The sequence below is a fragment of the Xenopus tropicalis genome, chromosome 2, assembly GCF_000004195.4.
Source record: "Xenopus tropicalis strain Nigerian chromosome 2, UCB_Xtro_10.0, whole genome shotgun sequence".
NCBI lineage: Eukaryota > Metazoa > Chordata > Amphibia > Anura > Pipidae > Xenopus > Xenopus tropicalis.
The window spans coordinates 100,295,177-100,311,513 of record NC_030678.2 but is presented as its reverse complement, the minus strand read 5'-3'; the positions used below and the strand labels follow the sequence as shown (position 1 = coordinate 100,311,513).

At 41.3% G+C, this 16,337-nt stretch overlaps 1 long non-coding RNA gene and 6 other non-coding genes across 15 annotated transcripts; all 7 read right to left on the bottom strand.

Moving 5' to 3' along the window:
• Nucleotides 1-1,430: 1,430 nt before the first annotated feature.
• On the bottom strand, nt 1,431-16,299 carry LOC100486074. Of its 9 annotated transcripts, XR_004221335.1 has the most exons (16): nt 16,158-16,263; nt 12,701-12,774; nt 12,380-12,445; nt 12,036-12,068; nt 11,800-11,830; nt 10,484-10,554; nt 10,205-10,240; nt 8,488-8,761; nt 7,688-7,761; nt 7,368-7,433; nt 7,042-7,074; nt 6,806-6,836; nt 5,490-5,560; nt 5,211-5,246; nt 4,893-4,942; nt 1,431-3,667 (listed from the first exon to the last, which is right to left on the bottom strand). It is a non-coding gene; the product is annotated as an uncharacterized LOC100486074 (long non-coding RNA). The 9 variants fall into 9 exon arrangements; XR_004221336.1 differs by having other exon boundaries at nt 8,488-10,240; nt 16,200-16,299; XR_004221339.1 differs by having other exon boundaries at nt 8,488-10,240; nt 10,484-10,576; nt 16,158-16,265.
• On the bottom strand, nt 5,316-5,455 carry LOC116409377. Its single transcript, XR_004221818.1, has one exon. It is a non-coding gene; the product is annotated as a small nucleolar RNA SNORA8 (small nucleolar RNA).
• On the bottom strand, nt 6,888-7,012 carry LOC116409390. The gene has a single exon (XR_004221831.1). It is a non-coding gene; the product is annotated as a small nucleolar RNA SNORA18 (small nucleolar RNA).
• On the bottom strand, nt 7,522-7,649 carry LOC116409399. The gene has a single exon (XR_004221840.1). It is a non-coding gene; the product is annotated as a small nucleolar RNA SNORA40 (small nucleolar RNA).
• Nucleotides 10,310-10,449, bottom strand: LOC116409376. The gene has a single exon (XR_004221817.1). It is a non-coding gene; the product is annotated as a small nucleolar RNA SNORA8 (small nucleolar RNA).
• LOC116409389 lies at nt 11,882-12,006 on the bottom strand. Its single transcript, XR_004221830.1, has one exon. It is a non-coding gene; the product is annotated as a small nucleolar RNA SNORA18 (small nucleolar RNA).
• On the bottom strand, nt 12,535-12,662 carry LOC116409398. The gene has a single exon (XR_004221839.1). It is a non-coding gene; the product is annotated as a small nucleolar RNA SNORA40 (small nucleolar RNA).
• Nucleotides 16,300-16,337: the final 38 nt, after the last annotated feature.

Here is a 16,337-nt window from a genome sequence, read left to right as displayed (position 1 = left end):
CAGACCAAGTTGGCCACAATCATGTTTTAACATTTACTCTTGGAAAGAAAGTAGTGACTTTTACCAGGAGTATTATTGTATAATGTGACAAAAGAGAATACAACCTGTGTGCCACAGAGTGTAAACCACAGTGAAGGGGCTCAATCAGACAGTGGTGTAGGTTTCACCAGGTCCACTTCAGTAAGTACCATGTAAAAATAAAAAAATCCACTGGAAAGCCAAATGCGTTCTGTGTAGATTATTGGTTAGCGATGCATAGCACTACATGTTTCGGACCTCAGGGGTCCTTCCTCTGGTGTAATACCAGAAGGACCCCTGAGTTCTGGAACCTGTAGTGCTATGCATCTCTAAACCAATAAACTACATAATGCACTATTTTTCCAGTCCTTACTTATTTGAATTAATGTTTCCATCTTTTATGAACCTCTATTTTAGGGTGCAGGCACACAACATTTTACTACAGGCAACTAATCTCCTGAATATGCCTTCCCTTTACAAAAGTTTAGGATTGTCGCAAGTAAAACACATTACTCATGGTGATCTGAGTTAATTGAAGGAAAAGGCCTTTCTATATTTTTTTTTTTTATAATGCAAGAATATTTGTCACCCATGGTAGTGCATTTACCAAAGGCAACAAATCTTGTGTGACGTTGCCCTTAACCTCCAGTCGTAGTAACCTTAGCTGAGTAGCAATGTTTTTATTTCTTTTTAAAGGGGCAGTATATGCCCAAAAATTCCTTTGCTAAAAATGAGCACAAAAAACAGAACTTGGGGAACTGTTTTCTTGTTGCCTCATTTAAAATAATAGTCAATAATATGTTCAACACATGCCCTTTTTATTGAAATCCTGTTCAAAAGGGATGTATACTGTTAATTTCAAATAACTAAGACGATGAAACATTGACACCATTTACAAATATGCATTTTGAACATAATATAAGCTTGAATAAGAAATTATTTAAATTTTGCTGGGAACCACCAGTGTGGACATCTTTAAAATACGTTGTAGCTTAACTAGTCAAAATGTTTCCTATTTCAGACTAATACCAAGGCAGGGTAGATGATTAATTGATAGATATCTTTAAGATGTCTGCTAATAGTATAAAATATGTTGGGTTATAAAGTAAAGCTATAAGGCCTAATTATAGGTAAGCAGTAGTTATTTATAAAAAGTGGCAAGATGTATGATAAACAATCATTTCACCATTGAAGTGCATTTTAACCTTGAATTGGGTTGAATGCACTCTTAACCATAAAGATCTTATAGTGCATCATTTGCTTACTGGAATGGCTCATAATTCATTTAATACTCTTGTTGCATTGAATTTGTTTAAAGCCCAGCACAAAACAAATCAGATTTATGCAACGTTATGACTAAGTTCATTATGATCTTTTTTTAATACTTGCAGAAGTGAGGCTTAGAGACTGCATTATAACTATTTCCCCTTTATTCTGTACATCAAGTAACACAAAGCCATTTCTATAACTACATTAAAGTAATCACAAAACATGTAATTCACAAAATGTCAAATCCAAAGGACCTACATTTCTGAGAAAATTAGGTTGTGTTTCAGTTTCAGGAAACCATTGATTCCATAGTCCCTAAAGATCATTTGATGAAGTAAAGGTAAAGCTTGCCTCAGAGTTCCTATAACTCTTTGGTTTGGTGACATTACACTAAGGGCTAATCCACGTAATATGCACTTTGATGAGAATGGAGATGTCATTTGATGAAAAAAGGACAAAATAATTCTGCAAACCTTACAGTAAAGTAGGTGGAATGATTTCTTTTTTACAGAAAAACTAAGCCCCCAAGATCCAGGCACGGAGATCCACGAGAGAAGATCACAACAGTAACATCCAGATCCACTAGGGATAGCAAAATTCTTTGCATCTGCAAAGGATGTCCTGGCCAGAAGTTTGGAATATGCGTACATTCATTTACCCATATTTCTAACTGACATGAAGTGTCAATTTTGTACTATTGTGTTTGTCAAGCAAAATAAACTTTACTTACAATATATAAATTAAGTTTCCTTTAGTCTTGAAATCTGCAGCAAGCAGGCACGTGCCATTTTGTAGGTACTGTTATAAAGGCAAGCTTTGTATCATCCACAACTATAATTTGTGATAGAACAGGGGACCTAATGCCCCATGCATGGGGTGCACAATTATAACCCATGAGAGTGGGGGAATGTAATAAGTGCTGGGACATCTAGGAAGTGCTGACTGGAAAGTGGAGGTAACTACCAGCCCCACTTCTATGCCTGAGTCATAAGGGTGAGGAAGGCAAGATATAATTGACAGCTAAAAATTTTTGTTTATAAGTACAAATCGTTTCCTATGTTTTTTTGGGGTTTCATGTTTACTTTGAAAAGGGCTTTTATCACACACTTTTTTTCCATCATCTCTGTGTAACATGTCCCCTTTAAAGGGCTGCAGTTTATAAGACATTAACATCTACTTTAGTAAAGTGAGAGCCTTAGTAACAATCTGAGCAATCTTGAGAAAAGGTATACATGCAATGCCTCAAATGACTGGCTACTCAGAGGATTCTTGGCCACACTGTTCAACACAGCTTCACAAAAAGAAATTTGGAATGTATTGTCATCCCTGCCTGCTTTACTTTGACTTATTGAATAGGGTCATGGCATTATAAAAGCTGCATCTTTGACTTCACTATGACTTGTGGACTTTACTGGAAATATAGGCCTTTAGTGAAAGATTCACAAGACAGCAGAGCCACTCTAAATGTATGGTTACAATAAGACAAATATTCTAGGTCTTGGGAAGTTGACTGGGGTGCTGACAAGCCCTTTTTGAATCAGATATGTATGTTACTGGGCAATTGATTGCAAAAGCATATCACTTTTGTGTATTTGCCATTAAGCATGCAGCATAAATGTAATTGCTGTTTAACTTGTGAATACCCAACCCTTTTCACCTGTGAGCCACATTCAAATGTGAAGAGTTTGAGAGCAACACAAACATGCAAAAGGTTCCTGGGGTGCCAAATATGGGTTGTGTTTAGCTAATGAGCCACTGGTTGGGGATCACCAACTTAATTTCTGCCATGTTACTGCATTTATCAGAAATTGGCCTTGCTTCAGTCTAGGAAAGTGTCCACATCAAAGGTCTTCCCTGCTACTCCTGTCGCTTTGAAAGGTTAAAGATCACTACACCTTATATGTTTAACTGCAATAACCCTGCAAGATTGTAGCAGCATTATTCTGAAAGCATCACAGCTATCCACTTTCAGTTATATCAGCTGCATTTTGCTGTTGCATTGAACATTTAAACAACAACATTATGTTAAGTGTTGCTGTAGACCAACCAATGCATGGTTATTTAAAGCTACATAATATCAAAGAAAGCTAGACACAAGTTAACTGTCATACAGACTTCTTGTTAACACTTAAATCTACTTAGTTCAGATAAATTCTAGTAAAACTATGCAGTTAGTACTGAGCAGGTCTCTAGCTTAGCAGCTAAGTGGATTTGCAATAATTATGAGTCAGAACAAAGACATCACTTGAGAGAAGACATGAAGCTTCCAAACTTTAATACAATGATTTCGAAAATCCATAGTTTTTAGAGCACAGGCAATGTCAGAAAGTTCAGAAGAAATGTGGAGAAAATTGGAGTCCAGTCAAACCTTTCTGTAAACCTAAAAACAAAAGACATCTTAACTGCAACACAAGCAAAGTCTACAATGACATCACGTGCAGTCTGCTAAACCCACAGCAAGTGCTTAAAGGAGAAGGAAAGGTAAAAACTAAGCTTTATCAGAAAGGTCTATGTAAATACAGTCATAAGCACTCACAGAAATGCTGCACTGACTTCTTTCTCATTTTCCTGTGCCAAAGCCTGCACAGCTGTCTCCTGCTCCCCCCTCCCTCAAGAACATCAACATCCTCCCCTTAGGAACTTGTTATCTAAGCCAGTCAGCTTCTTCATAATCTTACTAACTGCACATCTACACTGGTGTTGGTGGAGGAGCACAGCCTTATGGGAATTCTCTTGAGATCACCGTTTCTCTCTTCCCCCCCCCCCCCCCCCCCCATGAGGCTTCAGATCCTCTGAACAGGAGAAATACAGGGAGACTAAAGGGCACTATTGAAAGAAGTGATGGTATGCCTGTTGCTTGAGATTAACACTATATAACCTTTCCTTCTCCTTTAACATTATAGTTTTATCTTAGATATACCGACAGAAATTTAAATCTCATAATTGTATCTTTCAGGATTATAATTTTGCCTTAAATAAGGAAAGGTAAAGACTAAGCTTTATCAGAAAGGTCTATGTAAATACAGCCATAGGCACTCAGAAACACTGCATTGAGTGTTGTCAAAAGATTTAGTATCTGTTTTCCTGTGCCAGAGACATGCAAGCTCTCTCCTCTCCTGCTCCCCCCAAACTGAGCATGTACACAGACCTTGGTCACTGTGCAGGAGTGAGGCATTATGGGAACTTTCTATACATAGATCAGCATTTTTCCCCCCTATGAGGCTTCTGGTCATCTAAACAGGAGAAATATGGAGACTTAAGGGCACTATTGAGAGAACTGAAGGTATGCCTGCAGATTGAGATTAAGACAGGGACCAGTTAGAGACAATTACCATTTGTTTTCCATATTTGGACTGCCAAAAGAACCCTGGCCTCATTTAACATGTTACACAGAAGGCATAAATCGAGCTTAATCATCAATGGGCAAACTGAAAGTACTAAATGTGCTTATCTCCTCTATAATAGACCATGGTACACACAGAGTGCCCATAGTATCCTGTAGAGGATTATGCTATGGGTCACAGCGTAAGAACAGCTGGTTGTATGCCAAAGAAGCTCTCTTTGAAGTGACCGTAGAGTCTTGCTGTCATTAAAACAAGTCTTACCTTAAGTATGCTTTGTGTTTTCTCCATAGCAAGTTTAACATTTGCAGCTTCTAAAAACAGAAAAGCAGCATTTAGTTATATACCTTTAAGCCAGTTGAAGACTTTGACCACCCATCAAAGTTTTGTTCTTCAAAAGGTCCCACATTGTACTCCTACATAGGTACAATTCAGACTATTTGAAATATTACTTTCTGGTCATGTCCACAGCACACTAGCAACTGCATAAATAGTAGCTTTGGTAATGACCACCTAATGTATATGAAAGGTATCTGAATTTATCAGTTCTCCAATATGTTGTTCTATGACTCGTACATTTACCTTTCTCCAGAGCTCCCACATGTCTGCATGCAGCACCTGATCAGGGAAAGAAAAATTCTTAGTGCTTTAACTACTATCAGCAAAGTCCATCTTAAACAGCTTTTAATTTGTATCAGCAGAAAAACCAGGATTTAAAGCATAGAAAAGCCTTAAAACCAACGATGCCAATTGCAGAGTTACTGTAGCACTGCCTATTGAACACCACAACAGGTATATGCCATTGGGTGCAGATACCATCCAGTGCTCAATCAAAAAATATAAAATTTAAAACAGGCTCACCTGAAAGGATATCCATCATTCAGATTTGAATTTCTGCTTTCTCAGTTTGCATCTTCATACCACGGATGTGCCTGCAAAGTAGTAGATACACGACTGTAAATGGCAAAATGTTGCAAATATGCCTTTATGGTACAGCAATATTGCAGTCAGTTCTAGTCAGTAGTTAATGCATTTGTTCATACTTTAGTCATACAGCAGTTGAACTTTAAAATGTCATCATATGAACCGAGTTAAAAATGCAGCCAGCTGGACAGTCAGACATTGTTTAACAAGTTATGTTTTAGAATTTAAGAGGGCCACCTAGTGGCCTTTCCACTTTTGCTGAATATACTCCATTGTCAGAAATTTAGTGACCTGAAATGAATATGCAGTGTCAAGTACAGTTTAACAATGCACAGAAAAGTAATGGCCCGAGTACTTTGCTCCTGTGCTGCATTAGTTAGCTTCTGCTCTAACACTTACAGGTACTTTGTGATTTGGATCCCCACACCTTAAGTCTACTAAAAAAAAAATATATGACATAAACCCAACAGCATTGCTAATTTAGAAAAAAAATAAAAAAGTCTATGAAGATGGGCTCCCCATAATTTGAAACTTTCTGAATGGTTTCTGGATAACAAATCAAATACCTCTACTATAAAAACGGTTAACACATTTTATCTTTCGAAGACTGCTTAAAAAGGAAAAACTACACCCCCAGGCAATGTAGGTCTCTAATATATTGCATAAACAAGCTCACATGTAAAACCCTGCTTCATCTAAATAAACCCATTTTCATAAATACACTTTAGTATGTACTATTGGGTAACCCTAAATAGGAAACAGCCAGTTTAAGAATTAAGGGCCGCCTCCTGGGATGACAGGATTCACACTGCACACAAACAAGCAAAGGCACATACATGCTAGGCCACAAGCTAAAGAATGGACAGTTCTGTCTTACTCCTGTTACAGGTAGAGCTGCATTATTTCTGGTCATGTGATCTGAGGGAGCACACAGCCCACCACTAAATGGTGGATCAGGGGAAGTATATAAAAGCAATATTTACTGAAATATATGTTCCAGTTTGGAGAGATTCTTTAATAGAAACTTATTTTCCCTTCTGTATCTCCACCACTCCTTTCAAAACAGTTTAAAAATACTGAAGGGAGGTTCTTGCACACAAGTCAGATGCAGGCATAAATTAAAGGTTTCTTTACAGCATACAAAGATCTCTGCTAGAAGACAATATATTTTAGTCTGAGATGCCTGCAGGCTTACCATGTACCCTAAGCCACTGGGGCAGCAAGGAAATTTGGACAACTGTTATTTAACTCACCTACTCCCAGACTTGTAAAGCTTGCTTCAAGCTAGAAAAAGATGAATATGTTAGACAAGTCATTTGAACACATTTAGTGGGTAATTGTTATGCAGATTTTACCCCACTAAAGGTTATAGCAGGTAATTCAAAGCTACAAGGGTTACTCTATGAGGCGTTTCCAACGATATGAACTTACATCAAAGCACCATCGGGATAGACCTCACAAACAATCAGATAAAATAGTATGTTCTAACCTTTTAACTGCATCTTTAGCGCTCCATAACCCCCTAGAAGTAGAGAAATGAAAAGCCTGTTAATGCTAATAACACCCAGGATAAGTGCACATTTCTAGTGCAATAAGTTCAGAGAGGCTTTTGTCAGTCACTCTAGTTCAGAGCAGTTGAACATTGCCATAAAATAGTGTATTAACATCTTGAAGTATAAGGAATCTCCTATCACCAGTCACTGCTTCCATTATATCTGTGGAACATGTTCATCCTATGGAACAAAGTGTTTAATACTAGAGGAAGGACTGACAAGCTATTTGGACTATATGGCCACTCTTTTGTGCAAAACTTACCATGTGCATCAACTGTAAGCCAAGCAATATGGATCGACCCATCAATTCAGTGTTCAGTTTGCATTACTGAAAAAGAGATACAAGTGTCAGGATGCCAGATGTCAACTAGTGACCCTAGAAAGGAAAATTTGATTCCTAGCCAAACAAACAAGATAGTGTCCCTTCCCATAAGTAACACAACTCATACTACCCAATTAGTTGTGGGTTGCAAGAAAAGGTTTTAATATAAGCACTTATTTTAACTTTGTACCCATTGTAGGCCAAATAAGAATAATAAGTGCTAGGTTCAGAAAGGCTCTTTATAAATACCATTAACTCACTTGTTTTCATGGAACAGTATTCTTCCTGCAAAATATCAGCAGCATATTATCTAATGCCATTTCCAGATCAATGCCTGAAAAAATAAAGTACATAGTTTTTAGATAGACAAAACAAGGGCATAAGTATTGAGAAAGTGCATTCACCAAAGTAATTTAAGTAGCGCAAAAGGCATTTCACTGGCCCCGTGATCATAGCATGAAGACACTTATCGGTAGTCAGGTACTGTATGTTCTCAGGCAATAACTACCTGATATTCATCACTTGTTCAGTTTAGAGGTTAAGCCTCAAGTAGAGATTCTGTACAACTCATCTGGTCAACAAATGACAGATCAACAAGACAATGTGGCAGGTCTCATTGTCACCAGTGCAATTAGTAATTTGCACGATGGAAGCAAAACCTGACCAGTAATATTGCCTTACTGATTGAGATGGGCACATTCATGATAAGAGTGTGTCTAGATGCTCAATAAGGCACCAGGGCGGTTAAAGGCTACAAAACACTACTAAAGTATCCACTAATACATTTTCTATATCACTAAAATATTTAAAGAAGAACAAATGGATAAATAGCAATGCGTGAATAATGCAGCCCGCCACTGACGCCCGTAGTGTGGAGGAACAGTGCACGCAAACTTTATTAACACAACGGTAAATGACAGAAAAACACTGTCAACTTCCACCCTACGTATTTCTAATCTATTCTCGAGTGAGATACATATAGCTATATAGTTCTGAAACTGCATGAGGCCTAGAAAGGCAGTAATGCCACATACAATCCCCTCCCTGGACATAAACCTACCTCGCTACACAGCAAAATGAGAAAGAACATGGCGCACAAAGCTTTATACCCTCAGGGCTAAGCACGGGGCGGGGCAAATAACTCGCGCTCACATTCTGCAATGGGCAGCCACAGCCAGGAGAATCTCGCGATGTAGAAGCAATAAGGCCGATTTGTGATGACGACAGGGTAAATTGCGATAACTGGTTGGTCAGGTGCGACAGACAAACGCCATCTTGGTATAGGATCGAAGCGGAAAGCTCAGTGCGCAGGCGCATAGTATTTTGTTATATTTCTGCGACGCAAAATGCACAAATAGTATTTCTAGATACAATAATTTTTGATATATAAATGTGCACGAAAATGTATGTTATATGCCAGTCAGAGCAATAAAGAAAACATGCCTTACACTTATTTAGAGTCAGGAAACTAGTTGCATGATGGGATTAAAAAGAGTGTAAGAGCGCATGTGAGGCTTGAGAAGACAGAGCATGTGGCATCGCAGCAAGGTTGCGTCTAGTTCCAAGTTGATAATGGAACAGAGCAGATTTGGAGAGTAGGAAATAGATATTTCAGTACAGTTGGGCTAAAATCTAGTGGGAAAATGAACAGCAATAGAAACTAGATAATATGGTCAGATATATCTAGTTCCTAGTTGGTAACGAAACAGTGTACTTTTACATATAAGGAAATAGACTATTTTTATATAGTTGGACTATATTCTAGTTTGAAAATGAATACTCATAGGAATTATAAAATACAGTGCAGGTAGGATAGATCCCACTTATTTTCAGTGCTTCTAAAGACTGGATGGTATAATTTAGCTAATTTTAAATGAGAAATTTAAATCATAATTGTAAAAGGCAGTAATTTTATCCTGGTTAAAAATGCTGTCACCTAGTAAAATAAAGTATTTCAACTAGCCTATTTATAGCTAGTTAGAGTATTCAAAATCATATAATAAAGTAATATAGAGAATTAATAAATTAACATTTTATTTCCACTCATAAATTTAACAGTATTAAGAAATTGTAAATATCAAATTGTCAATATTTCCTCTTTCAGTTAATATAATTTGGTTCTTATTTCATACTGTTAGCCACTATGATCTAGTATATTTTATAAAGAGAATTATATTTATTTTCTAGTGGGTTATGCATAATGACATGCTATAAATGGGCTACATAGGATCTAGGATACTATTATCCACTAGGATCTAGTGTCTTTTAAATAAAAAAAATCTATTTCCTAGTTGCCTATATACAGCTTTGGTTTAAAGGATACTATTATCCACTAGGATCTAGTGTCTTTTAAACAAGCAGTCTATTTCCTAGTTGCCTATACACAGCTTTTCCCGTAAACCATACTATCCACTAGGATCTAGTATTTTTTCAATAAAAAGTCTATTTCCCAGTGGACTATGTGAGGAATACTGAGATAGAAAAGGGCATGTAGTTTGGCTCCTGAAATGTGTTCTTACCTTGCCTATAAAGAACACTACTAGCCCAGCCACCACTAAAGCTATATGCTGGCATATCTGTTTATCCTCTCCCTCCTACTATATAAACAAAGTATTTATGGACTGGGAGGTGGGGGTTGTTGTGGGTGCAGCAGGGGCTGATGAAGCTGCATGTGTAGCTTCTGGCTTGGGGCATCTTCTTCAGACACTGGGGAGCACCCTGGCTGCAGCAGGGCACCTCCCTGGGATCTAACCTAGCTATATGACTCATACATTTACCTTTCTCCAGAGCTCCCACATGTCTGCATGCAGCACCTGATCAAGGAAAGAAAAATTCTTAGTGCTTTAAATACTATCAGCAAAGTCCATCTTAAACAGCTTTTAATTTGTATCAGCAGAAAAACCAGGATTTAAAGCATAGAAAAGCCTTAAAACCAACGATGCCAATTGCCGAGTTACTGTAGCACTGCCTATTGAACACCACAACAGGTATATGCCATTGGGTGCAGATACCATCCAGTGCTCAATCAAAAAATATAAAATTTAAAACCGGCTCACCTGAAAGGACAGCCATCATTCAGATTTGAATTTCTGCTTTCTCAGTTTGCATCTTCATACCACGGATGTGCCTGCAAAGTAGTAGATACATGACTGTAAAAGGCAAAATGTTGTAAATATGCCTTTATGGTACAGCAATATTGCAGTCAGTTCTAGTCAGTAGTTAATACATTTGTTCATACTTTAGTCATACAGCAGTTGAACTTTAAAATGTCATCATATGAACCGAGTTGAAAATGCAGCCAGCTGGACAGTCAGACATTGTTTAACAAGTTATGTTTTAGAATTTAAGAGGGCCACCTAGTGGCCTTTCCACTTTTGCTAATTATATTCCATTGTCAGAAATTTAGTGACCTGAAATGAATATGCAGTGTCAAGTACAGTTTAACAATGCACAGAAAAGTAATGGCCCGAGTACTTTGCTCCTGTGCTGCATTAGTTAGCTTCTGCTCTAACACTTACAGGTACTTTGTGATTTGGATCCCCACACCTTAAGTCTACTAAAAAAATATATGACATAAACCCAACAGCATTGCTAATTTAGAAAAAAAATAAAAAAAGTCTATGAAGATGGGCTCCCCATAATTTGAAACTTTCTGAATGGTTTCTGGATAACAGATCAAATACCTCTACTATAAAAACGGTTAACACATTTTATCTTTCGAAGACTGCTTAAAAAGGAAAAACTACACCCCCAGGCAATGTAGGTCTCTAATATATTGCATAAACAAGCTCACATGTAAAACCCTGCTTCATCTAAATAAACCCATTTTCATAAATACACTTTAGTATGTACTATTGGGTAACCCTAAATAGGAAACTGCCAGTTTAAGAATTAAGGGCCGCCTCCTGGGATGACAGGATTCACACTGCACACAAACAAGCAAAGGCACATACATGCTAGGCCACAAGCTAAAGAATGGACACAGTTCTGTCTTACTCCTGTTACAGGTAGAGCTGCATTATTTCTGGTCATGTGATCTGAGGGGGCACACAGCCCACCACTAAATGGTGGATCAGGGGAAGTACATAAAAGCAATATTTACTGAAATATATGTTCCAGTTTGGAGAGATTCTTTAATAGAAACTTATTTTCCCTTCTGTATCTCCACCACTCCTTTCAAAACAGTTTAAAAATACTGAAGGGAGGTTCTTGCACACAAGTCAGATGCAGGCATAAATTAAAGGTTTCTTTACAGCATACAAAGATCTCTGCTAGAAGACAATATATTTTAGTCTGAGATGCCTGCAGGCTTACCATGTACCCTAAGCCACTGGGGCAGCAAGGAAATTTGGACAACTGTTATTTAACTCACCTACTCCCAGACTTGTAAAGCTTGCTTCAAGCTAGAAAAAGATGAATATGTTAGACAAGTCATTTGAACACATTTAGTGGGTAATTGTTATGCAGATTTTACCCCACTAAAGGTTATAGCAGGTAATTCAAAGCTACAAGGGTTACTCTATGAGGCGTTTCCAACGATATGAACTTACATCAAAGCACCATCGGGATAGACCTCACAAACAATCAGATAAAATAGTATGTTCTAACCTTTTAACTGCATCTTTAGCGCTCCATAACCCCCTAGAAGTAGAGAAATGAAAAGCCTGTTAATGCTAATAACACCCAGGATAAGTGCACATTTCTAATGCAATAAGTTCAGAGAGGCTTTTGTCAGTCACTCTAGTTCAGAGCAGTTGAACATTGCCATTCATCAGAACAAAGCCATAAAATAGTGTATTAACATCTTGAAGTATAAGGGATCTCCTATCACCAGTCACTGCTTCCATTATATCTGTGGAACATGTTCATCCTATGGAACCAAGTGTTTAATACTAGAGGAAGGACTGACAAGCTATTTGGACTATATGGCCACTCTTTTGTGCAAAACTTACCATGTGCATCAACTGTAAGCCAAGCAATATGGATCGACCCATCAATTCAGTGTTCAGTTTGCATTACTGAAAAAGAGATACAAGTGTCAGGATGCCAGATGTCAACTAGTGACCCTAGAAAGGAAAATTTGATTCCTAGCCAAAAAAAACAAGATAGTGTCCCTTCCCATAAGTAACACAACTCATACTACCCAATTAGTTGTGGGTTGCAAGAAAAGGTTTTAATATAAGCACTTATTTTAACTTTGTACCCATTGTAGGCCAAATAAGAATAATAAGTGCTAGGTTCAGAAAGGCTCTTTATAAATACTATTAACTCACTTGTTTTCATGGAACAGTATTCTTCCTGCAAAATATCAGCAGCATATTATCTAATGCCATTTCCAGATCAATGCCTGAAAAAATAAAGTACATAGTTTTTAGATAGACAAAACAAGGGCATAAGTATTGAGAAAGTGCATTCACCAAAGTAACTAAGTAGCGCAAAAGGCATTTCACTGGCCCCGTGATCATAGCATGAAGACACTTATCGGTAGTCAGGTACTGTATGTTCTCAGGCAATAACTACCTGATATTCATCACTTGTTCAGTTTAGAGGTTAAGCCTCAAGTAGAGATTCTGTACAACTCATCTGGTCAACAAATGACAGATCAACAAGACAATGTGGCAGGTCTCATTGTCACCAGTGCAATTAGTAATTTGCACGATGGAAGCAAAACCTGACCAGTAATATTGCCTTACTGATTGAGATGGGCACATTCATGATAAGAGTGTGTCTAGATGCTCAATAAGGCACCAGGGCGGTTAAAGGCTACACAACACTACTAAAGTATCCACTAATACATTTTCTATATCACTAAAATATTTAAAGAACAAATGCATAAATAGCAATGCGTGAATAATACAGCCCGCCACTGACGCCCGTAGTGTGGAGGAACAGTGCACGCAAACTTTATTAACACGACGGTAAATGACAGAAAAACACACTGCCAACTCCCACCCTACGTATTTATCTTCTCGAGAGATACATATAGCTATATAGTTCTGAAACCGCATGAGGCCTAGAAAGGCAGGGGGCACAGGCAGGGAGCAGAGGGCAAGCAGAGTAGGGGCACAGGCAGTAGTACCCTAGTAGTAACACCAGCCCCACCAAACATCACATTTGCCACACTCACCCTCTCAGGGGGGCAGGCAGAATAGGGCACCTAGTAGTAGAGCCTAGAGTCACAGGTAGGGAGCAGGGGGGGGGGGGAGGAGACAGGCGGGGGGGGGGGACAGGCAGGGAGGGGGAGACAGGCAGGGAGCAGGGGGGGGGGGAGACAGGCAGGGAGCAGGGGGGGGGAGACAGGCAGGGAGCAGGGGGGGGGAGACAGGCAGGGAGCAGGGGGGGGGAGACAGGCAGGGAGCAGGGGGGGGAGACAGGCAGGGAGCAGGGGGGGGGAGACAGGCAGGGAGCAGGGGGGGGAGACAGGCAGGGAGCAGGGGGGGGAGACAGGCAGGGAGCAGGGGGGGGAGACAGGCAGGGAGCAGGGGGGGGAGACAGGCAGGGAGCAGGGGGGGGGGAGACAGGCAGGGAGCAGGGGGGGGAGACAGGCAGGGAGCAGGGGGGGGAGACAGGCAGGGAGCAGGGGGGGGAGACAGGCAGGGAGCAGGGGGGGGAGACAGGCAGGGAGCAGGGGGGGAGACAGGCAGGGAGCAGGGGGGGGAGACAGGCAGGGAGCAGGGGGGGAGACAGGCAGGGAGCAGGGGGGGAGACAGGCAGGGAGCAGGGGGGGGGAGACAGGCAGGGAGCAGGGGGGGGAGACGGGCAGGGAGCAGGGGGGGGGAGACAGGCAGGGAGCAGGGGGGAGACAGGCAGTAGTACCAGCCCCAACGAACATCCCATTTGCCACACTCATCCTCTCAGGGCTGCCCCACCCAATACCCCACCAAACCTCCCAGGGCAGGCAGAGTATGGGGGCACAGGCAGGGAGCAAAAGGCATGCAGAGAAGGGCACCTAGTAGTACAGCCTAAAGTCACTCTAGTAGCCACATCTGCCCGACCAAAAGACATACATTCAACATTCATTCTTAATGCAATGATAGTGCTATTATAAGCAACATCCCTACATTTTTTTTTTTTTTAAATTAAGATGGTTTTTGAAGTTATTTATAAATGCAATTACTATTGACAGCAGTATCTGTATGGCTTTTATAGGATGTACTGTTGGTTGTGACTTCTGAAACGATGCGAGCTGGCTGAGGAGACCTGACTCCCCTTACACTGTTTTAAGTCAATAACTAAAAAAAGAATATAGCTTTTGGGCAGAGAACCCCTTTAAAAGAGAATTGCTGGCTACAGATTACACATGTTCTTGACCTGAATAAAAAGTGTCAGAAAGGGATACAAATATTAAGTGCACATGTTTATGATATAACAGATTAGGACAGGGATCCCCAACCTGTCCAAACCCAGCCCTTCATCAGTCTGCAGACATGCAAGGATTGGGCCGCAATGCGCACACATTTAAAGATGAAGAGCTGCAGTCAAAGCAGACATGCATCGGCACGCAGAAAATCTTTCATTCTTTGCACCGGTCCCCGGGAGGAAAAATGTTGGGGACAGCTGCGTTAGGGCACTCTAACTATACACAAGAAGCTTCACCAGGCTCACTTCCCATAGGCAATGTAGGACATGCAACATAGGGTACACACAGGGAACAGAGGGCAGACAGACTAGGGGGCACAGGCAGGGAGCAGAGGGCAAGCAGAGTAGGGGGAAGAGGCAGTAGTACTCTAGCAGTAACACCAGTCCCACCAATCACCACATTTGCCACACTCACCCTATCAGGGCTGACCCACCCAATACCCCACTAACCCCCCCAGGGCAGGCAGTAGGGCACCTAGTAGTAGAGCCTAGAGTCACCCTAGTAGGCACAGGCAGAGAGCAGGGGGGGACAGGAAAACAGCAGAGGGCACAGGCAGTAGTACCAGCCCCAACAAACATCCCATTTGCCACACTCACCCTCTCAGGGCTGCCCCACCCAACCTCCCAGGGCAGGCAGAGTATGGGGGGCACAGGCAGAGAGCAGACAGCAGAGTAGGGCAGAGGGCACAGTCAGGGAGCAGAGGGCAGACAGAGTAAGTGGGTGCAGGCAGAGTAGAGCCTAGAGTCAGCTAGCAGTCACAGGGGCACAGGCAGGGAGCAGAGGGCAGGCAGACTAGGGGGGGACAGGCAGGGAGAAGAGGGCAGGCAGAGAAGGCCACCTAGTAGTAGAGCCTAGAGTCACCCTAGTAGTAACACCAGCCCCACCAAAAATCACATTTGCCGCACTCACCCTCTCAGGGTTGCCCCACCCAATACCCCACCAAACCTCCCAGGGCAGGCAGTGTAGTGGCACACAGGGAGAAGAGGGCAGGCAGAGTGGGGCACACAGGCAGAGAGCAGACAACAGAGTAGGACAGGGAGCAGTAGGGGGCGCAGGCTGAGTAGGGGAACACACAGGGAACAGAGTGCAGAGAAGGGCACCTAATACAGCCTAGAAGTCACACCTGCCCTACCAAACCTCCCAGGGCCACCGCACCAAAAGCCACATTTGCCACTCACCCTCTCAGGGCTGCCCCACCCAATACCCCACCAAACCTCCCAGGGCAGGCAGTGTAGGGGGCACAGGCAGGGAGCAAAAGGCATGCAGAGAAGGGCACCTAGTAGTACAGCCTAGAGCCACTCTAGTAGCCACATCTGCCCGACCAAACCTCCCAGGGCCACCCCACCAAAAGTCGCATTTGCAACACTCACAAAACACGAGAGACTTCCCAGAGCTCTGTATCTCTCACTCACAGAGTAACCCACCGTCGTCTCGACAACGCACGAAAGACCGTCGCGCCTTTAGGTGGAACTTATATACACCATGTATACCACGTGACGATGACGCCGCACGATGACGTGCCCGGGCTCGGCATAGGCTTTACATACAGC